The sequence below is a fragment of the Pristis pectinata genome, chromosome 9 (genome assembly GCF_009764475.1).
Source record: "Pristis pectinata isolate sPriPec2 chromosome 9, sPriPec2.1.pri, whole genome shotgun sequence".
Taxonomy (NCBI): Eukaryota; Metazoa; Chordata; class Chondrichthyes; order Rhinopristiformes; family Pristidae; genus Pristis; species Pristis pectinata.
Genome location: NC_067413.1, coordinates 21,980,092 through 22,004,750, shown reverse-complemented (window position 1 = coordinate 22,004,750; position 24,659 = coordinate 21,980,092).

The window sequence follows — 24,659 nt, the reverse complement described above, 5'->3', positions numbered from 1 at the left end:
CCCTTTGCCTCTTCTACTTATCACCTCTCAGCTTCTTGCATCTTCACCCCCCCCACCCCCCAGCACCCTCCTATCTTCCCCCCTCACCTGGACTCACCTATCATCTGCCTGCGTGTGCTCCTCCCCCTGCTCTGACCTTCTTATTCTGGCTTCTGGCCTCTTCCTTTCCAGTCCTGATGAAGGGTCTTGACCGGAAACATCGACTATTTATTTCCCTCCATAGATGCTGCCTGACCTGCTGAGTTCCTCCAGCACTTTATGTGTGTTGCTCCAGATTCCAGCATCTACAGAATCTCTTGTGTCTCTGTGAGGCAACATCTCTACTAGCTTGTCATTGTGCCACTCTGTGCATATGAAAATAATATTAGGCCTGGCAGAGTCAACATTGATTTATGAAAGGGCAATCGTGATTGACAAATTTATTGGAAATTTCTGAAGTAGTGTCTAGCAGAATAGATGAGAGGGAATCAGTTGATGTGGTGCATTTGGATCTTCCCTAGGCCTTTGAGAAGCTGCCAGGCAAATGACAATTTAACAAAATTAAAGCCCTTGCTTTTCAGGGTAATATACTGACGTGGATTCAAGATTGAATAATGAACAGAAAACAGAGAGAAGAAATAAATGAGTCATTTTGGGGGTAAGCAGTTGTGACCAGTGGATCAGACGTCAATGCTTGGGCCCCAGCTGTTCACCACCTCGATCAATAACTTTGGTGAGGGGATAGAGAGAGGCTAAGCGAATGGGCAAGGACATCGCAGGATTATAATGTGGAAAATGTGAGGTCATCCATTTTGGTAGAGAAAACAGAAAGGCAAAGAATTCTTCAGATGGTGAGAGGCTGAAAGGTGTTGGTATCCTTATGCAAATTAATATGCAAATTTAGAAAACAATTAGAAAGGTCAGAGATGCGTTGGTCTTCATTTCAAGGGGAATTGCCCTCACGAGTTGAGACATAATATTCCAATTAATCAGAGAAGATCTCTTTGAAGCATGCAAAGTTCTTAAGGGGCTTGACAGGAGTTGTTTATCCTGAATGGAGTATTTATAACCAGTTGTCACAGTCTCAAAATAAGGGAAAGCAAAGAACTGCAGTTGCTAGAAATCTGAAAGAAAAACAGAAAACTGTGAGCTGAAACATTAACTCTGTTACTTTCTCGCAGATAAAAACATTTTCTGTTTTTATCTCAAAATAAGTTGTTGGCTGCTCAATAAAGATGTGAGAAAAATGTTTCTTCAGCCAGAGGGTGGTGAACATTTGGAATCCACTAACCAAGAGCACCGTGGAGAGACTGACTGAGTAGTCCAGAATAGAGATTGTTAGATTTTTAGATATTACAGGAAATAAAAGATATGGGATTAATAAAGGGCAGCACAGTGGCACAGATAGTAGGGCTGTTTCCTCGCAGCTCCAACAACGCAGGTTCAATCCTGACCTCCCATGCTCTTATGTCGAGTTTGCCTGTTCTCCCTGTGACCACATGGGTTTCCCACAATGTGCTCCAGTTTCCTTCCACATCCCTAAAATGTGCAGGTTGTTGGATTAGTTGGCCATTGTTAATTGCCCCCAGTGTAGATGAGTGGGAGAACCTGGGGGAACTTCACGCGAACATGGGGAGAATAAGATTGGCTAGGATGGGATTAGTGTAAAACTGGTTGCTTAATGGTTGGCATGGACCTGGTGGGCCAAAGGGTCTGCTTCTGTGCTGTTTCTATCTATGATTCTATGACACAATAAAAGCGGTGCTGAAACGAAAGATCAGCTATGATCGCACTGAATTGTGTAGCAGACATGAGCGGCTAGGTGACCTACCCTTGCTTTAACGTTTTATGTTCTTATGTTCTTGATATGGAACTGAGATAAATGGCTTGTTAAATATACAATGCGTCTGGGGCGTACTCCATTAAGTTGATCATGTGAAACAGATGCCTTATTTGCCATCATCAACTTTCTTCAATTAATGGCAGGCTTTGCAATTTTCCCTTTTAGTAAAGGCTTTTATTGTTTTTGGACCAAAAAAAGAGTATGAAGTCCATCTTGTGTAGTTGAAGACTATCTTGTTTCTCCAGGAATACATTGTGGTTTCCTTTGATATTTGCAGCATTTTGCAGAGGATGAGATGGCTGGTCAATTAGATCCTGCCCTGAAGCACTTATCCTTCTATATATAACCAGATAATTATACCTCTACACTTTGGAAGGCATTTAGGAATAAACTGGATTTTGTTGATAAAGTAACGATGTGTTTTACACCCTACCCAACTGAAATGAGGTGGTTATACTGATTATTGTTTCAGCTATTTTATCTTATCACCTGAGATTAATTTTATTACTTTTGTGTCATAGAAGGAAATTTAATTCAAATTTCTGTACCCTCCTGCAGCTGGAGATCGAGGGTAATTGCTTAATGTTGCTAGCTTGTCACTGGTAATCAAAGTAATGGTTATCCCAACCCTTTGTTCTATTTTATTCAAAACTACCAACTCTGTTAGAGATGTAAAAATGTCCAGAATGAAAATAAGTCAATTAAAAGAAAGGAAATAATTTGTACGTACATAGCACCTCTCATGACTTGACAATGACCCTAAGTGTTTTATAGTCAAGTAGCTTCTTTGAAGCGTAACCATTTCAGGAAATGTTGTGATTTACCCTGTCAAACACAGTGGTATTCTTCTTTTACTGTAGGTAGATCTACAGGGATAATCCCTGTATTTTACTTTACTGTAAATAGATCTAAACAAAGCAGCCGCAGTTTTCCAACCTTCTGCCCCATTGGAGCTGTTCTGATAGGGAGTTCAGGTATCAGGAATGGCCTTCTGTCTGCCATTATGTTCATTCCAATGTATAGAACAGTACAGCACAGGAACAGGCTCGAACATGATGCCAAATTAAACTAAATCCCTTCTGCCTGCACATGATCCATATCCCTCCATTCCCTGCATATTCATGTGTCTATCTAACAGCCTCTTAAATGTTACTCTCATGTCTGTTTCCACCACTCCCCAGGCAGCCTGTTCCAGGCACATACCATGCTCTATGTGAAAAATTTGCCATGTAAATCTCCTTTAAACTTGCCTCCTCTCTCCTTAAATCTGTGCCCTCTAGTATTCTGTCCTGGGAAAAAAGGTACTGACTGTTCACCACATCCATGCCCCTCCTATATCTACAAACCTCTGTCGGGTCTCTCATCAGTCTCCAACACTCCAAAGAAAACAACCCAAATTTTTGATTTATGCACATGAACACCTGGATTCCTCTGTACTCCACCCATTTGCAGTTTCCCTCCATTTGGGCAAATGTCTGCTTTCAGCTTCATTAGTCTCCTAAAATAAGACAAGTGCTTGGATAATCCCTGTATATGGACTGAAGCAGTAGAAGAAACTTCATCTTTTGATGGTTCTTAGTTTTTTAGATTCTGATACAAAACATAAAGTTAAATTGACCTCTGTCCAATTCACTTAGAATGAACATAGGACACAGAACATTACAGCACAGTACAGGCCCTTCAGCACACAATGTTGTGCTGACCTTTTAACCTACTCAAAGATCAATCTAACCATTCCCTCCCACATACCCCTCCATTTTTCTATCATCCATGTGCCTATCTAAGAGTCTCTTAAATGTCCCTAATGTATCTGCCTCTACCAGCACCCCTGGAAGCGTGTTCCACACACCTACCACTCTCTGTGTAAAAAAAAAAAGAAAAAAAAAATTTAAAAAATTACATCTGATATCCTCCCTGTATTTTCGTCCAATCACCTAAAAATTATGCCCTCTCGTGTTAGCCATTTCTGCCCTGGGAAAAAGTCTCCGGCAGTCCACTCGATCTATGCCTCGTATTATCTTGTACACCTCTATCAGGTCATCTCTCATCCTCCTTTGCTCCAAAGCACGCTCAACCTATCCTCATAAGACAAGCTCTCCAATCCAGGTAGCATCCTGGTAAACTGGCTGTATATGCTGATTCATTAAGGCAACTGGGATAATCTTGCTCTAAGTGTACAACTTATTAGAATAGACCTCTCTACCAGCGTCACATCCTAGCAAGACATGATTTATTTCACGGGCCTATGTAAAAAAGAAATAAACAGATGACGTCAGATAGAAAATCCTTGAGATCCTCTCTGACCTTGATAATGAAATATGAGTACAGCATTTTGTTTCATAGAATGAATCTCTTTGTTTCCAATTATCTAGGACCTTGAGCTCAATTATGTAAAAGCAGTCAGAACAAAGCTGCATTGCAAGCTGAATTTTTGCTTGCAATGAATTGTTTTTCCTCATTCTACCACCATTGTTAATGTTTGTGACTGTATTTGAAAGTCCTTAAGCACAGGATTAATTCAGAATATAAACTGCTTGGGAGCAGTGTCAGCTTTGGCTCAATGGGTTGTACTCTCAGCAACAAACTCAACAGCTATCGGTTTAGGTTCCAGTAATTTAAGCACAAAAATCCATGTTGTAGCAAAGGAGTATCACAAAGTTGGAAATGCCATTGTTTGAATAAGCTGCTGAACCAAAGTATTATCTGACTCTTGCAGGTTGACATAAAATATCCCATTACACCAAGTCCTCATTACTTGTTCACTTGCTGTCTGTGGACCTGTCCACTAGCAAGATAGGCTTTGAATTACTGGGTGTGTGGGCCAGGTGTGCAGACAGAGTTGGGATCAGGGTCAGGAGCACTTAGAGGGGGAGCAAGCTGAAACTAACACAGAAGTTGTTATATCCGTGGAGAGGTTGACCACTGTGTGTCATTGCAAATGGCAATGGTGCTATGGTCTTTAAAAAATAACGCTACTAAATGTAATGACCATGAATGTAAATGTTTTGTACTGTTTCTTGTTTTGTGTACACTTTATTATTATGAATAAAGTTTAGTTTTGAAATATTAGGAAAAAGCAACCATAGCATCACTGCCAGTAACCTTAGTGGTATCTGCAATTTTTATTATTGGTGGAAATTTCCTGCCCCTATCCTTTGCAAATAACAAAGACTTGGTGTACAGTAGTTAATGGAGAAGCAAGGGAGTTATTCTGGCACCCTGGTCATTACTGATTCCCTCAGTAACGTTTCAAATTATCACATTGCTATGTGTGAAGTATTGCTGTGAGGAGAAGAGCTGCCATGTTCCGTACCTTACAACAGCGACAACATCAGATCCACTCATTGGCTGTACCTTGTTTTGAGGCATTTTGAAAGGCACAAGAAAGGTGCTATGTAAAGTTCTTTAATAACATTGTTGCACAGATGTTTGTTGGTGGAGATGCAGTTTACTGCAATTCTCCCCTCTCCCATTGGACAGAAGATACAAAAGCCTGAAACACGTACCACCAAGCTCAAGGACAGCTTCTATCCTGCTGTTATAAGACTACTGAATGGTTCCCTAGTATGATAAAATGGACTCTTGACCACATAATCTACCTCGTTATGACCTTGCACCTTATTGTCAACCTGCACTGCACTTTCTCTGTAGCTGTGATGCTTTGATCTGCATTGTTATTCCTGGTACTGCCTCAATGCACCGTGTAATGAATTGATTTGTGTGAATGGTATGAAAGACAAGTTTCTCACTGTACCTCAGTACATGTGACAATAATATTTCAATTCCTTCTTCTGAAGAAAGAATAATTGCAGTGACTCACTAAAATGTATGGCTAACATCCTGAAACTGTCTTGGTGATTTGATGCAATGATTATATTTTGTTCCTCAACACAAGGCATTGAGGGTCATTTTACTGCTTGGTCATTTTACTGCTTGGTTTGATACTGAGCCTCACAAACGAGGATGTCCTAAGCTTGGGTGAGATAGCTGATCTCTGAGCAACATTAGTTGTGTTGCTATTGACCTCATCCTCTCAAATGAAGGAAAGTAAAATCTCTCCTGGTTACTATAATGTGATTTCTGCTGCTCCCCCATTGAACATAGAATAAAGAACAGTGCAGCACAGAACAGGCCCTTTGGCTCACAGTGTCTGTCCCAACTATGATGTCAATCCAAACTAAATCCATCTGCCTGCATGTGGTCTGTATCCCTCCATTCCCTGCCTGTTCATGTGCCTGTCCAAATGCCTCTTAAACATTGCTATTTTATCTGCTTCCACCATTTCCCCAGGCACATTACACATTCTCTGTGTAAAAAAAACCTTGCCTCATAAATCTCTTTGAAACTTTCCTTCTCTCACCTTAAAACTATACATTCTGGTATTTGACATTTCTACCATGGGAAAAAGACTCCAAGTCTCTACCCGGTCTATGCCTCTCATAATTTTATATACTTCATTCAGGTAACCCCTCAGCTTCTGATGCTCCAGAGAAAACAGTCTAAGTTTGTCCAACCTCTCCTTAGAGCTGATACTCTCTAATCCAGGCAACATCCTGGTGAATCTATTCTGCACCCTTTCCAAAGCCTCCACATCCTTCCTGTAATGTGCCTACCAGAACTACACTCAGTACTTCAAATGTGGCCCAACTAAATTTTTATACAACTGCAACATGTCTTACCAACTCTTATATTCAACATCCTAACCGATGAAGGTATGCATGTCAAATACCCTCTTTACCACCCTATCTACTTGTGTTGCCACTTTTAGGGAGCTAAGGACTTGCATCCCAAGATCCCTCTACACATCAATGCTCCAAAGGGTCCTGCATACTTTTCCCTTAAATGTGACCTCCCGGGCAGGCACGGTAGTGTAGTGGTTAGCGTAATGCTATTACAGTGCCGGCGACCCAGATTCAATTCTAGCCGCTATCTGTAAGGAGTTTGTACGTTCTCCCCGTGACTGTGTGGGTTTCCTCCAGGTGCTCCAATTTTCTCCCACATTCCAAAGACATACGGGTTAGGAAGTTGTGGGCATGCTATGTTGGCACCGGAAGCATGGTGACACTTGCAGGCTGCCCCCAGAACCCTACGCAAAAGGTGCATTTCACTGTGTGTTTTGATGTACATGTGACCAATAAAGATATATTATCATCAAAGTGCATCACCTCACACTTGCCCAGATTAAACTCCATGTGCCATTGCTTTGCCCATATTTCCAACTGGTCTATATCCTGCTGAATCTTTTGACAATCTTCTTCACTATCCACAACTCAGCCAATTTTTGTGTCATCTGCAAATTTACTAATAAGCCCACCTATATTTTCATCCATATAATTTATATCTATCACAAAAACAAAGATCCCAGCACTGATCCTTGCAGAATACCACTGGTCAGAGATCTCAGAATAAACACCCTTACACCACTACCCTCTGTCTTCAATGGCCAAGCCAATTTTAAATTCAATCTACCAAGACTCCATGGCTTCCATGTGCCTTAATTTTCTGGATTAGCCTACCGTGATCAATTTGTCAAAACTTTTACTAAAGTCCATGTAGACGATATCCACTGTCCTGCCCTAATCAATCATCTTCATCTCCTCAAAATATTAAATCAAGTCTGTAAGACATGACATCCCCTGCTCAAAGCCACGCTGACCATCAAATCTATGCTTTTCTAGATGCTAGTAAATCCTATCCCTAAGAATCTTCTTCAATAATTTCCCTACCACTGACGTAAGGCTCGCTGGAGCATAATTTCCTGGTTTGTCCCTATTGCCCTTCTTAAGCATTGAGGAACCACTTTGGCTATTCTCCAGTCCTCTGGGACCTTGCCTGTAAATAAATAGGATAAATAGTCTTAGCGATCTCCTCTCTTGTCTCACTCAATAGCCTGGGATAGATCCCATCAGGCCCTGGTTGTTGTGTCCTTGATATCAACATTCCCTGGAATGTCAGCATACCCCTCCCTGACCTCGATCTCCTCCATGTCCTTCTCTTGGTGAGTATTAATGCAAAGTATTCATTTAGTACCTCGCCCATTTCTTCTGGCTCCAGGCATAAAATCCCTCCTTTGTCTTTGAGTGGTCCTACCCTCAACCTAGATATCCTCTTGTTTTTAATGTAAAATGCCTTGGGATTCCCTTTAATCCTACTCACCAAAGACAATTCATAGCCTCTTTTAGCCCTCCTGATTCCCTGTTTACATTCTCTCCTGTTTCCTTAAAGAACCTGTCCAATTTCAGCTTCCAAAATCTCACACATGCTTCCTTTTCCTTTTTGACTGAATTTGCAACATCTCTCATCATCCAGGTTTCCCAATGCCTGCCATACTTGGCTTCCTTACTCATAAGAACATGTCGGACCTGAATTCTGACCAACTTGCCTTCAAATGACTTCCACATGTCAGATGTGCACTTAGCCAATAACAGCCACTCCCAATCTATTTTCCCAGCTCCTGCTTAATGCTATTGTAATTAACCTTTCCTCAATTTAACATTTAAATGACTTCCACATGTCAGATGTGGACTTGCCTAATAACAGTCACTCCCAGCCTATTCTCCCCAGCTCCTGCTTATTACTATTGTAATTTAAAAGTTTATTTATACAGCACGGTAGTTGGCCCTTCTGCCCCAACAAGTCCGCGCCGCCCATTTTAGACCCATGTTAACCTACCCGTACGTCTTTGGAATGTGGGAGGAAACCGGAGCACCTGGAGGAGACCCACGCAGACGCGGGGAGAATGTACAAACTCCTTACGGACAACGTTGGGAATCGAACCCCGATCGCTGGTGCTGTAATAGCATCATGCTAACCGCTATGCTACCGTGCCGCCTTTCCTCTGAGATCCACTCTTTACCCAGTACAAGGTCTAGTATGGCTCCTTCCCTAGCATAATATCTACATATTGTGTCAAGAAACCCTCCTCGATGCTTCTGTCCCATCTAAGCCTCTGGCACTAAGGAAGCCCCAGTCAATATTGGGGAAATTAAAGTCACCCACTACAACTACCCTGTTGCTTTTATATCTTCCTATAACATGCTTAAATATCTGTTCTTCTATCACATGCTGACTGTTGGGAGGCCTCCAGTATAACCCCATCATAGTGATTGCACCTTTCTTAGTCCTGAGTTCTACCCACATTGCCTCACTGGATGAGCCCTCCAGGATGTCCTGTCTAAGTGCCAATGTGACATTCTCCCTGATCAGTTGTGCAACTCCCCCATCTCTTTTACATCCCTCTTGAGGTTGTCTGGGAGGCTGGTCATGGCATGCATTAACTCCAGCCTCCCAGACAACCTCAACCCACTGCAATTCTCCTACCTGCAAAACAAGTCCACAGGGGATGCTATCTCCTTGGCCCTACACTCATCTCTGGAGTATCAGAACAATAAAAACACTGACATTAGACTATTGTTTATTGACTACAGCTCCACCTTCAATACTATATTTCCAAGCAAACCCATCACCAAACTCCGAGTCCTGGGAGTCAGCACCGGCCTCTGCAACTGGATCCTTGATTTCCTGACCAACAGACCGCAATCAGTGAGGGTAGGCAGCAACACCTCCGGCACGATTATTCTCAACACTGGTGCTCCACAAGGCTGCATCCTCAGCCCTCTACTGTCTATCCACTCATGACTGCATGGCTAGATTCTGCCCTAACTCTACCTACAAGTTTGCAGATGATACCACCACAGTGGGCCTTATCTCAAATAACGATGAGTCAGAGTACAGGAAGGAGATAGAGAGCTTAGTGACATGGTGTCATGACAACAACCTTTCCCTCAATGTCAGCAAAACAAATGAGCTGGTCATTGACTTCAGGAAGGGGGGCGGTGCACATGCTCCTGTCTACACTAACAGTGCTGAGGTCAAGAGGGTTGAGAGCTTCAAGTTCCTGGGAGTGAACATCACCAACAGTCTGTCCTAGTCCAACCATGTAGACACTATGGCCAAGAAAAGCTCACTAACACCTCTGCTTCCTCAAGAGGCTAAAGAAATTTGTCATGTCCCTGTCAACCCTCACCAATTTTATCGATGCACCATAGAAAGCATCCTCTCTAGATGCATCACGGCTTGGTATGGCAACTATTGCGCCCACGACCACAAGAGCCTGCAGAGAGTTATGGACACAGCTCAGCACATCACGAAAACCAGCCTCCCTCCATAAACTCTGTCTATACTTCTCACTGCCTCAGTAAAGCAACCAACATAATCAAAGACCCCTCCCACCCCAGACATTCTCTCTTCTCCTCTGTTCCTTCAGGCAGAAGATACAAAAGCCTGAAAACACGTACCACCAGGCTCAAGGACAGCTTCTACCCCGCTGTTATAAGACTATTGAACGGTTCCCTCGTATGACAAGATTGACTTTTGACCTCTCCATCTACCTTGTTATGAATTTGCACCTTATTATCTATCTGCACTGCACTTTCTCTGCAGCGGTTACACTTTATTCTGCATTCAACTGTTGTTTTAACTTGTAATACCTTGATACACTGTGTAATGATTTGATCTGTACGAACGGTGTGCAAGACAACCTTTTCACTGTACCTCTGTACATGTGACAATAATAAACCGATTCCAATTCCAATTGCATCTGAAACATCTGAATCCTGGAACGCTGAACTGCCAGTCCTGTCCTCTCTCAATGAAGTCACCGTAGTGGTTACAATATCATAGTTCCATGTACTAATCCAGTCCCTAAATTCGTCTGCCTTACCTGTAATGCTCCTTGCATTAAAATAAATACATTTCAGCCCATCAACTGCACCGTGTTCATTAACCTGTTCCTGCCTGTCCTTCCTTTCAGTCCTACTTGACCTAACCTTTACCTTCAATCTCCATGTTGACCACTGCTCTGGTTCCCACCCCACTGCCACCCCCTCCCCACCTCACTGCCATGCTAGTTTAAACCCTGCTGAGTGGCACAAGCAAACCTCCCTGCATGGATATGGGTGCCCCTCCTGTTTAAGTGCAATCTGTCCTTTTTGTACAGGTCCCACCTGCCCTGGAAGAGAGCCAAGTACCTGAAGCCCTCCCTCCTGCACCAACTCCTTAGCAACGCATTTAATTATACTACTGTATCTTCCTATTTCTTGCCTCGCTAGCATGTGGCACAGGGAATAATCTTGAGATTACAACCCTTGAGGTCTTGTTTCTTAACTTTCTGCCTAACTCCCTAAATTCTCTTTGCAGGACCTCATCTGTCTTCCTGCCTCTGTTTTTAGTCCCAATATTGACCATGACTTCTGGCTGCTCACCCTCCTTGATCAGAGACGTCCTTGACCCTGGCACCAGGGAGGCAACACTAACATCCTGGAAGCAACACACCATCATTGCTGCTGTAATGTGTGCCATTGTGTTGGATGGCGAGGTTTGATCCAGTAGTTAACCGATCTACTGACTCTCAGTGCTCAGTCCAGATGCTGTATCAGTACCCAAGACTATCTGTGAGTTGTGGACCAACCCAACATCTGCTAATATTTTCAGGTGCATAACACTGAAATGAGAAAGGTTTAACCAATGAAAAATAACGTTCTTAGATTAATTTGCAACCTGTTCTGAATGCTTCTTGGCTATTCAAAAGGACCTAAAGCTAATTAGCTGAGAAATTTTAAACATCCTTTTGAAACATCTCTACATGTTGTTTTCATTTGGCCTGCTGCCCAGAATACAGCTGGATATTCTTTTGCATTTTGACCAATTGTGAGATTTGCTTGACTGAGCAAAACAAGCTGTGTTAAAAACAATGGCAGAAAATGATGGAAGAATTCAGTAGGTCAGGCAGAACCTGATGAAGGGCAGCTGACCTGGAACCTTGGCTCTGTTTCTCTCTCTCTGGGGATGCTGCCTGACCTGTTGAGCTCTTTCAGCGTTTTCTGTTTTTGTTTTGGATTTCCCGCATCTGCAGTGTTTTGCTCCAATTAACTGTGCCCCTGCTTTCCAACCCCAAGCCAAACTCAAGTCATACGCTCTCTTACAACAATCATTTTCACTTTGGAAAGTGGTTTACTGGAAAGGACACAAGGAAACCTTCCAGCATGTTGGTTGACCACTGACCTTACACCAGATTCTTGCAACATCTGTCCTTTTTTAGCTGTGCTAAGGACCATTCTGGGGTGTGCACAGCAGTTGGGGTAGGACGGGGGAGAGGAGTGGAAGGTTGAACTTGGGTTTAGACAGCGAACAATTATTATGTTAAGGATGAGCACTTTTATGTATATTTAATGTGAATCTAATGTGCCCTTCCAATAGCACTCAGATTTTAGTTATATGGCATTCCATTGCCGTGCCTTTTTTCTAGAGCCCATGTTAAAATAATGCAGGCAATCAACATTTTCACTGTTCAGACAGAAGGGTTAATATTTAATTTTCCATAATGCATGCTATCACAAAAATACATACAAAGCAAACTGCCATATATATATAGTATATGCAATTTTTGTTATTTGGTAAACAAATAGTAATCAGGCATTTAAGAGGCAAATGTTACATTTTTCCTTTAGATGTAACACTAAAAGAAAATGGTTGGGTCATCATTTTACAGTGTTTGCAGCTCTAAACCTTGCAATATGTCTAGATTTTACAGCGTGAGCTCACTGTTTCCAGTTTAAATCATTCATTGTATAATTTTCTTTGTAGACTTATTTCAAAAAAATCCTCTGGACATCTGTTGAGATTGTGATGCTGGGTGTGTCCACAAATCAGACTCACAGTGTCAGCTGTACTGACGAAAGCTCTGTTCATAGCGTATCCAAGGATCAAATGGACAGAGGTCAGATGTACATGAGAACAGTAACACTGGCATTCATGTCATGTGCGAACCATATGGGATTGTATAACAAGCAGACAGGCATCTATTATAAAACCAGTGGTCATTATTTATTTAGAAGGAAGACTGCATTTATTTGGAAAAGACTAAGATACTTGAAAGATCAATAGCATCTCCCCCTTCAACAAATATTTTTTTCTGCCAATGTTTCCCTTTCATGAAGGATTTGATTCCCAACTGGGTTAGGGTTCCTGGTAGTGGAGCCACTCTCTAATGCCTATGGTTGAGTCTTAACTGTGAACTTATTGGATGATTCATTGTGGAGAACATAGCAGTCAGGGTTGATTTTGTCTTCAACACTAGACAACTCACATTAACCCCTCCATAAATTAGTTAGCTTTCAGTGACCTGCGTTCAAGTGTACCTAAGTCCCTTTGAACACCAGCATTTCCCAATCTGTCTCATTTAAAACTCAGCATTCCTGCTTTGTCCACCAAAGTGAATGGGCCTATGCTCCATGGTATATTCCACCTGCCTTGTTCTTGCCCATTCGTTAATCTTCCTGAAGCTTCTTTACACTGTCCTTCCAACTCACAATCCCACCTCCATTTGTATCTTGCAAATGTTACATTTGACCCCCCCCCCCCTCAGGAAAATTGTTGATATAGTTTGTGAATGGATGAAGCCCAGGTACTGAGGCCTGCAGCACCCTACCAGTTCCAGCCTGTCAACAGGGGAACAACCTGTTTATTCCCCTCTTTGCTTTCTCATCACTTCTCAATTCATGTTGTACATTATCCTCATTTCCTTTTGCTCTAACCTTGTTGACCGACTTCCTGTGTGGGACTTCATCAAAGACATTGTAAAAATCTAAATGCACCACATTCACCTGTTGCCCCTTTGCTGGTTGCATCCTCAGACAACTAAAGTAGATGAGTTAAACGTGATTTCCCTCTACTAACCATGCTGACTCTGCAATCCTACAATTCTTTTCAAGGTGTTCCCTACCGTGATGTTAGGCTAACAGGTTGGTAGTCCCTATTTTCTTGCTCCCTCCCTTCTTAAACAGTGCGGTTACATTTGCTACTGTTACAGAATTTATAGAACTCTGAAAGATGATAAGCAATTCATCCACTACTCCCAATACAGCCAATTCTTTCAAATATCTGCAACTGCAGATTAACAAGCACAGGAGTGATGGGTGAATGGATCCTGGTGTAAGTTCAGTGAAACGAAGCACTGCTTTGCGTGACCTCAAGTTTATGAAGAGTAGAACAAAGGAGACTGGTTAGTTGTGATTGGACTATTTGTTAAGAGGCAACAAACACACAGATTAGGGTTCTATATAAAAATATTTACAGTTGGGGTTTCTAACTAGTGATTGAAATGCAAACCCTGGAGGATTTGTTCTTCTCTGACATAAACATACTGCAGTGATGGGGCTCTAATCAGTCAGCATTGTAGATACTAGGCATTCAATGCAGGACCTTTCTGATGGAGATGGCTTAGCTCCTCACATCTGTATCATCAAAGGAATCTTAACAAACTCATCCTGCCCTTCTGCTGTGTTATTCCCAGCTTATAATATACATAGGGTCAATATGAAAGTGAAGTGAGAAGTGACAAGGACTGGCAGTAGTGTTGGGCAATGGTGAGTTGGTTGATAGATGGCAGGGGTCTCCAGGAGGTTTTTGCCTCATTAGATCACTGGTTCAGTTAGGGTGCTAACTCAGCTCATGATAACCTGAATTGTGTTGTAAGGTAGATGAGAAGTGATCCTCCGGGGATTCTTGATATTAAAACCATGCTCTACCACCTCTGTAGAATTGATAATTACCTCTCTGGAGTACTACCTAATGGTGTATCACAGGCAGCCTCAACGTTAAGGTCACCAAAACATTCCTCTTTCCTGATCCTGTTCTACTCTGACCATGTCAGGTCTCTGAGGATACAAACCCTCAGATACCTTAGTTAGTGACAGCTGTTACTAGAAGAGACAAAAGTCATTATCAAAGGAGCCAAATTTTCATTGGAGTTTGCTTATGTCACAGTGATAAATGTTTGGTATAATAAAATTACACTGAGCATTATAATTAATAAAACCCAAATTTGTCATGAATCATTAGCTGTAATTCAATTCTGGTGGTGTAAAATGACCTCCCAGGAGGTCAGGTTTCTAAGCAGTGAATTCTTCAATTTCTTGCCTTTCCACTTTCTGTCAATTATTGGATTAAACTCAGTCTCAGTGTGCTCTCAGGAACGTACCTTCATTGAGTGTCATTTTATGATTGATAGGGTGGCACAAAGGCCAAGAACATCATTAAGAATGTGTATGAGACACTTTTCCCAGCTGTGCCAATGATTCTCTAAATCTTCATTAAGACAAAAAGGTTTAGGAGAAGATGGAGTTGATGGGGTGGGGCTGAGGGCAGGCTGGAAATTACAGGTGCTTGTGGTGATATAAAGGCAGCTGCACTATGAACCCCATGCAAACACCAGCTTGTTAGCACTAAGCTCCCCAGAATGCTGAAGGGCTGATCAGAGCACTTGGTGAAATAGCTACACTATATTGTTACCATTTAGTAAAATATAACAATTTTCTTGAAGGATTTTCTTTATTCTGGGAAACCAGCAGAAAATACCTTCCATGAAAAAATGAAAGAAATCTGGAACTGAAGTCTGTGTGGCAGGATAACCATGTGACATGCAAGTGCTGTATAGAAGGAAAAATACTGGATCCAAGTTCCTTAATAAAAGTATTCAGGAGCCCCTGTTTTCCTTATTCAGTAAATGAGCAAGTACAAAAGAATTAGTTTGGAAAATTGAAGAGGGAGCCAAAAACAAAGCATTTTTTGATCCCAGAAGGAGTCTTTCATCATTAATGTATCATGTGGCTCTCTGCTTTATACTCCCATTGTATTGTTCATTTTTAATGATGTAGTATGTATAATTTTAGTTGTGAACAGCGATTGCTACTTTATGGATATCACTCTTTTATAAACTTTCTTCTTCTTAGGTGATTCCACAGGACTGAGAATAACTTACTTCTCACAGTTATGTGGGTTCTCAGTTTGTTGACGTGGTCAATGTGGGACATGCAGACTTAAGCACAGGTGGGGCAAGAGGTGCTAGGTAGGAGGGTGGGCAATTTGGAAGTGGTGCGCACTTAGACTTTTCAAGGAGCTTTAAGAACATCATTGAATCTTGTAAACACTTGAAGTGACAAAGCTCGGAAATGAGCGTTTGTTTTGGGAAAATGGTGTTAGATATATGGGTGATGTGAACTACCCACTGGAGCTGACTGAGTCTAGCACCCTAGTGCTGGAGATGTTGGCCTGGGAGTGGCCACTGTATTGAAAGTGAAATTCATATCCTGCAATGACTTTACCCACAGTATTTGTCCAGTCATTTCCAGTCTCATATCCCTCTTGACCATTCTCCTTCTTTAATCTCCTGTTATTTTCTGCCTTCAATTTACCGACGTCTACTTAATCTTCAGATGCCTCAGTCTGGACATGGAGTCCTTATCCTAAACTATCTGCCTCCCTCCTATTTTAAAAAAAAATTAAAAACCCCTTTTTTAATTTAAACTCAGCTTAAATCTTAAAACATAGACCTGATATTAATAGAAGTGATCCTGAAAATAATGGATTTTCCTTAAAAACCTGATGGCTCCACTAAATCAATGACCTTTAGGGAACAATCTTCCGTCCATAAGTTGGTTTGGCCTGCTCCAGTTTCAGTTTGATGTGGTTGACTCTTAATTCATTGCTGAAGAGGCTGGAGAAGTATCTCTGTTGCGTAAGTCAGTCAGGGATGGATTATAAATACCTAAATCTTGAGTCTGAATTTAAGGTGTGTGATCATCCTTGGTGTGTGTTTATACTTATAGGTGTGCTGTTCTCTGACTGGATGAAGGAATCATGTGATATACCTACTCTGAAGCTGTAACAGTAACTACAGTTAGTCCAGAACAGGAGCCTGTGAACTTAATGTGTTTGATGTTAAATCTTTAACCTTATTAATAAACCATCATTATTCTTCCATAGGGGCAGCATCCAGTTGATAAAGCTGCTGTCTCACAGCTCCAGCTACCAGGTTTGCACATTCCAATGGAGAGAAAAAAACTGAGCCCATATACAGATGGTTGATTTACAGCAGAGCTAGCCAGTTCTGATACAAATGGAAAAAGTGAGTGATCTGAAGTTGTTGAATACAACATGAAGTGCTGAAGGCTGCAACATATCCAGATAATTGAGATGCTGTTCCTAAAGCTTATGTTAGCCTCATTTCAGCAATTTAGATAAGGTAAGATTTCTTTATTAGTCACATGTACATCAAAACACACAGTGAAATGCATCTTTTGCGTAGTGTTCTGGGGGGCAGCCTGCAAGTGTCGCCACACTTCCGGCACCAACATAGCATGCCCACAACTTCCTAACCCGTACGTCTTTGGAATGTGGGAGGAAACTGGAGCACCCAGAGGAAACCCATGCAGTCACGGGGAGAACGTACAAACTCCTTATCGACAGCGGCCAGAATTGAACCTGGGTCACTGGAGCTGTAATAATGTTACGCTAACCGCTGCACTTTATTGTGTTTTCTCTCACTTTCTGTCCTCATTAACCTATCAACCAGATAAATTAATCAACAGTTTATCAACACAGCAACAGTAGAGCACTGACAGATAGGTCAGGAGGAAATGGAATGAGGGATATTGGTGACCAATTTTCATTAATCATAACCACACTGGTGTGCTGGTCTATAGACTATAAGATCTCAGCAAATTTTCTCTTCTACGACACTCCCCACTGTTTATTGCTTTTTATTCATACGTTCATGTTTCCTGTATATTTGGTGTCCATAATTGTCCATCTGCAGCCAGGATCTTCTGTTTGACTATAATGTTTGATAACCTTCTACACTGTCTACAACACCAGCTATTTGAGTATCATCTACAAACTTACTAACCATGCTTTGGGCATTCACATCCAAATCATTTATATAAATTACAAACAACAAATGTCCCAGCACTGTCCCCTGTAGTACACCACTAGACGCAGGCCTCTAGTCCGGGAAACAGCTCTTGACCATCACCCTCTGCTTCCTACCACTGAGCCAACTGTGAATCCAATCTGCTATCTCCCCCTGGATACCATGCGATCTAACCTTCCAGACTAGCCTGCATGAGGGACCTTTTGAAAGGCCTTGCTATGGTCCAAACGGACCACATCCACTGCCCTACCCTCATCTACCCTCTTGGTTACCTCCTCGAAGAACTCCAGGAGATTTGTTGGATACAACTTCCCATGCACAAAGCCATGCTGACTGTCCTGAATCAGACCCTCTCTCTCCAAACGTTGGTAGATCCTGTCCCTTAGAATCCCCTCCAGCAATTTATCCACCACCGATGTCAGGCTCACTGGCCTGTAGTTTCCTGGCTTGTTTTTGCTACCCCTTTTAAACAATCGTACCACATTAACAACCCTTCAGTTTTCTTAAACCTCACCTGTGGCCAGAGATGAAGCAAAAATCTCTTTAAGGGCCTCTGTAATTTCTTCTCCAGCTTCGCACAAGGTCTGAGAATGCACCAGGTCAGGCCCTGGGGATTTATCTACCTAAGTGCACTTTAATCCCTCTTCCCTGCTAATTTGTATGTGGTCCAAGACATCATCACTCATTTCCCTCATTTCCTTAGCTTCCATCGCTTCCTCCACGGTAAAAACTGAAGAGAAATATTCATTAAAAATATTTCCCATTTCCTTTGGCTCCACACACAGACAACCATGCTGATCTTTAAGGGGACCTATTGTCTCCCTAGTCATCCTTTTACTCTTACCATATTTATAGAACCTCTTGGGATTTTGCCTCACCTTGCCTGCTAGATCCCTCTCATATCCTCTTTTTGCCCTCCTAGCTTCACTCTTAAGTGAACTCCTACACTTCTTGTAGTCATCAAGAGATTCACTAGCTTCCACTTGCCTATGTGGAATGTATGCCTCCCTCTTTTTCTTAACCAGAGCCTCAATATCCCTCATTGACCAGGGTTCCCGAAACCTGCCAGCCTTGCCCTTCACATGACTGTGTGGCTAAGCACAGCTCCAATGCCATCTTCGAATTTGCCGGTGACATACTGTTGTTGGACGAATCACAGATGGAGATGAGTCAGCTTACCGGAGCGAAATAGGACACCTGGCTGAGTGGCAGCACAGCAACAACCTGTCACTCAACGTCAGCAAAACTAAAGAGCTGATTGTTGACTTCAGGAAGGGGAAGGAGGGCATTGTCCCCCAATGTCCCCCAGTTTACATTGGGGGATCAGCAGTGGAGAATGTCAGCAGCTTTAAATTCCTGGACGTTAACATATCGGATGACCTGTCCTGGGCCCAGCACATAGATGCAATCATAAGGAAAGCTTGGCAGAGTCTTTACTTCTTAGGAGGTTAAGGAGGTTCGGCTTGTCATTGAACACTCTAACAAATTTCCACAGATGTACTGTTGAAAGTGTCCTGACTGGTTCCATCATGGTCTGGTACAGCAATTCGAATGCGCAGGAATGTAAGAAGCTGCAGAAAGCAGTGGACTCAGCTCAATACATCACAGACACATCCCTCCTCCTCCCCCACCTCCCCCCCCCCCCGTAGTATCTGCATGAGGCGCTGCCTCAAGAAGGTAACATCCATCATCAAAGATCCCCACCATCTGGACTATGCCACCTTTTCGCAGCTACCATCGGGCAAGAGGTACAGAAGCCTGAAGTCCCACACCACCAAGTTCAAGAACAACTACTTCGCTTCAACCATTCGGTTCATGAACCAACTGGCAAAACCTTAATCAGTGCAGTTTAGCAGCACTATGACCGCTTTGATCACTTTGCACTAAAATGGACTTATTTTTTGTTCTAATTGTGTTCTTTACTGTAAACATCGTGTATAATTTATGGTTTTTCTTGTGAATGCTGCTTATATGATGCTATGTGCCAGTGATGCTGCTGCAAGTAAGGTTTGCTTTGAACCTGTGAGTGCATGTACACAAATGACAATAAACTCGACTTTGAGCTTTGAGCTTCACCCTAACAGGAACATGCAGGCACTGAACTCTTGATATCGCACGTTTAAAAGTCTCCCACTTGGCAGACGTTCTTTTCCCTGCAAATAATCTTGCCCAATCAACCTCTGCAAAATCCCACCTAATGACTCCAAAATTTGCTCTGTCCCAGTTCAGGACCCTAACCTGTGAACCGGTCATATCTTTCTCCATAACTATTTTTAAACCAATAGAATTATGGTTAAGGTTAAGATTTCTTTATTAGTCACATGTACATCGAAACACACAGTGAAATGCATCTTTTGCGTAGTGTTCTGGGGGGTCAGCTCGCAAGTGTCACCACGCTTCCAGCGCCAATATAGCATGCCCACAACTTCCTAACCCATACGTCTTTGGAATGTGGGAGGAAACCAGAGCACCCGGAGGAAACCCACGCTGTCATGGGGAGAACATACAAACTCCTTACAGATAGCAGCGACTGGACCTAAAGTGCACGCCAACAGACATTTCTGTCACTTGCCCTACCTCGTTCACCAGGAGGAGGTCTCTCTCTTCCCCTCTCCTGTCAGGCAGAAGATACAGGATCCTGAGGGCACATGCCACCAGGCTCAAGGACAGCTTCTATCCCACTGTCATAAGACTTTTGAACTGTTTCCCTTTATATGATGAGCTGGACTCTTGACCTCACAATCTACTTTGTTATGACCTTGCACCTTACTGTCTATCTGTAATGCACTTCCTCTGCAGCTGTGATACTTCACTCTGTATTCTGTTATTGTTTTTACCCTGTATTACCTCAATGCGCTCTATAATGAATTGATCTGTACGAATGGTATGCAAGACAAATTCTTCACTGTACCTCGGTACAAGTGACAATAATAAACCAATACAAATACCAATACCAATACCTGGAATGCGCTGCCAACGAGAGTGTTGGAAGCAAAGTCGCTGACAACACTTAAAAAGTGTCTAGATGAGCACTTAAATTGCTTGGGCATAGATAGCTATGGGCCCAGTGCTGGAAGATGTGGTTCATACAGATGGGTGCCCAATGGTTGGCATGGACATGGTGGGTCAAATAGCCTGTTTCCATGCTGTATGACTCTATGGCTCCAAGAATAGGTACTGCTGAAGTAAATGGTAGCACTCCTTATTGCGTAACAGGCCATCATTGGATGTCTGGTGATGATTTTCCATTTTTCTGCTATCTGTTGATGGTTGGCCGTGCCTGCCATGTTTGTATTGTGAACAGTACCAGATACTTGGTGGGTATCAGGATAGTGAGAATCCAAAACCGAACTTCTCCTGGAAGGCAGAAAGAAGAAAACAATCATGATTTTTAGAATGAAAGAAGCCATTGCAACAAGACATAAGCAAATCCAACTTCAATTGGCACATGTCCGAGTAAGACTATTTTTTGGCTTCATTGATAGAAAATATCCCAGCGGAGAAAAGCAAATGAAAAGATTTGAAAGAAATATTTCCTGACATAATTTTTTATTTTTTAAACAGATTCTATGCAGGAAGTCCAAGTTTTGAAACATCCATTGGGAAAAATAAACATATTTCAGGAAGGTTTGCTTACAGCAACTCGAACTGACTGCTGCCCCAGCATTCCATATGTTGAGAGTGTCTACACAGCAGTTGAAGTGCTGAGGGGCAGGAACCAATTGCTGGTTGTAGACAAAATGTTTGAAGTCTTTTTAATTATTTCCTCTTAAAAGAAGTTAATAGTTTTGAACTTTGCTCCTTGACCTGTTACCCTTTCCTTACCCTTCTACTGAACTTGAAACCTGAGGAAAGCCTCTCTAGCCTGAACCATTGAGATTAATCTACTCATCCCTTTATAGATATTGAGTGATTTACTGATCATTTTAAAGGCCCTCCATTACTAGTAAGTGTCCTTTCTCTTGCTTGCCTTTAGAAACAGGCCTGAAGAAAATTCCCCTTCACTTGCCTGCAAACTGAACAAAGTAGCTGAAGGACAACTTAGATGCTTAAGACAAGACAAGAATGCTGATGTTTTGATGTTGCTGAGGCCACTGAGACCAATTGCAGTGCTCCCACCCTGTGCCAGAGCAATGAACTCAACACAGAGTAGAGATTGAATCTAGAACAGTCTACTGGATGCACTGTTGTAACTTGGCAAAGGTTCCTCAACAGCATTCTGACCAAGTCCAGGTCTGACAAAGGGTCTCAGATCTAAAACATTGACTGTTTCTCTTACCACAGATGCTGCCTGACCTCCTGAGCCTTTCAGGCGTTTTCTGTTTTTATTTCCTCAGCATCTTGCCAAACACATGGTCTCCATCACTTTGAAGGAGAAACGCAGCAGGTGCTTGGATGTCTAGCCCTTTAGACCCATGCTGAGTCACACATCGAATCATCATTCCCTCATCATCATCTGATCAAAATCCTGGAACTGAAAGCATCCTGAGGGTACTGGACTACAGCAGTCTAAGAATGTGGCTTGTCAACACCTTCCCCAAAGCAATCAATGCTGGCCTTGCTGGTGACATCTGTACCTTGCGGATGCATTTATAAGAAAATAATTTCCACAGCAGAGTCTTCAGTGGAGCAATATACTGCAATATATTTTATTGCACTGCTATGAATGGTAGAGAAACATGATTAATGGTGGTTTGCGGCATTGAAAACAGCTTTGAGCAGGCTTTTAAACTTTGAATGAATTTAACACTCAAAAGAAGAGAATACCAGAGTGTGGGGACAACATGATTACTATTTCTGCCTCTTAACATGGAGCAGGGTGCCTGGGGTTGGGGGGGGGCGGATTGAAGGGAAAAGATTTGTACAATAGACAGCACTGAGAGGTGCGCGCTGAGATGTAGGTTTGGAAGAGTTACAGACACAGGGTGGAGTTAATACTGGCTACATTTGTATTATGTTAAGAGTAGTGCAGTTGTATGGTTGTGTGCAGCTGACAATTTAATACACCAAACTTGCTGCCTATTTTCTTTCCTTTTGACTTCAGTAGTAAACAAAGCCAGGACAATGGTACAAGAGGCAATCAATTCAATATCACTTGTTTACATCATCACCCAAATTTACAAATTGATTCTCCTGAGAGACACAAATGACATTTTGTACCCAGTTTGTTCTCAGGTGAATCAACTTCTGCCAGCAACCAGCACTTGGGATTCGTGAACCTATGTGTACCACCTATTATCTTGCAACAGCAGTGCTGCTACTGTCACTCCATATTTACAATCATTCCCAGCTGTATTAAAGGAAGAAAACAAGACTGGCTTTTCCATTTCCAGAGGCTGATTTTACCCATTTGTTTTCCTTCCTTTTCTGCTTGTTGAATTGAAAGATATTATAACTTTAGTTTCATACTTACTCTCTACTTTTGTACATTCAAGTCTTAGAGAAACATTGGTGTGTTCTCAGACATGCTCTGTTGATGATGCTCAGTAGATTATACAGGACTTGTCACAACACCAAATATTCTGACATATGGAATTGGAATTGAAATTGGAATTAGTTTATTATTGTCTCTTCTACCGAGGTACAGGGAAAAACTTGTCTTGCATACAGTCCAGACAGATAAATTCATTACACACTTCATTGAGGTAGTACAAGGTAAAACAATACAGAATGCAGAATAAAGTGTCACAGCTACAGAGAAAGTGTAGTGCAAATTGACAATAAGGTGCAAGGTCATAACGAGGTAGATTGTGAGGTCAAGAATCCATCTTATTGTACTAGGGAACCATTCGATAGTCTTATAACAATGGGATAGAAGCTGTCCTTGAGCCTGGTGGTACGTGCTTTCAGGTTTTTGTATCTTCTGTCTGATGGAAGAGGGGAGAAGAGAGAATGTCCTGGATGGGTGGAATCTTTGATTATTCTGTCTGCTCTACCGGGGCAGTGAGACGTATAGATAGAGTTCACGGAGGGGAGGCTGGTTTCCGTGCTGTGTTCACAACCCTCTGCAGTTTCTTGCGGTCCCAGACAGAGCAGTTGCCATACCAAGCTGTGATGCATCTGGATAGGATGCTTTCTATGGTGCATCGATAAAAGTTGGTGAGTGCCAAGAGGGACATGTCAAATTTCTTTAGCCTCCTGAGGAAGTAGAGGCGCTGGTGAGCTTTCTTGACCATGACGTCTACATAGTTGGAGCAGGACAGGCTATTGGTGATATTCACTCCCAGGAGCTTGAAGCTCTTAGCCCTCTCGATGTCAGCACCGTTGATGTAGACAGGTGTATGTGCACTGCCCCTCTTCCTGAAGTCAATGACCAGCTCTTTTGTTTTGCTGAAATTGAAGGAAAAGTTGTTGTCATAACACCATGTCACTAGGCTCTCTATCTCCTTCCTGTACTCCGAATCATTGTTATGTGAGATATGGCCCACTATGGTGGTATCATCTGCAAACTTGTAGATGCCATTAGAGCAGAATCTAGTCACGCAGTCATGAGTGTTTAAGGAGCAGAGTAGGGGGCTGAGGACGCAGCCTTGTGGGGCACCAGTGTTGAGCATAATCGTGGCGGAGGTGTTGCTGCCTATCCTTACTGATTGTGCTCTGTTGGTCAGGAAGTCAAGGATCCAGTTACAGAGGGAGGTGCTGACTCCCAGAGTTTGGTGTTGAGTTTGCTTGGAATTAGAGTATTGAAGGCGGAGCTGTAGTCAATAAACAATAGTCTAATGTAGATGTCTTTACTGTCCAGATACTCCAGAGATGAGTGTAGGACCAGGAAGATGGCTTCCACCATAGACCTGTTTCGGCAGGAGGTGAATTGCAGTGGGTCGAGGTTATCTGGGAGGCTGGAGTTAATGCATGCCATGACCAGCCTCTCAAAGCACTTCATGGTGGATGTCAGAGCCACCAGGCAGTAGTCATTAAAGCACATTACCTTGTTTTTCTTAGGTACTGGGTCGATAGTGGTCTTCTTAAAACAGGTGGGGACCTCAGATTGAAGCACATGGAGGTTAAAAATGTCTGCAAATACCCCGTCAGCTGATCTGCACTGGATCTGAGGACACAGCCAATTAA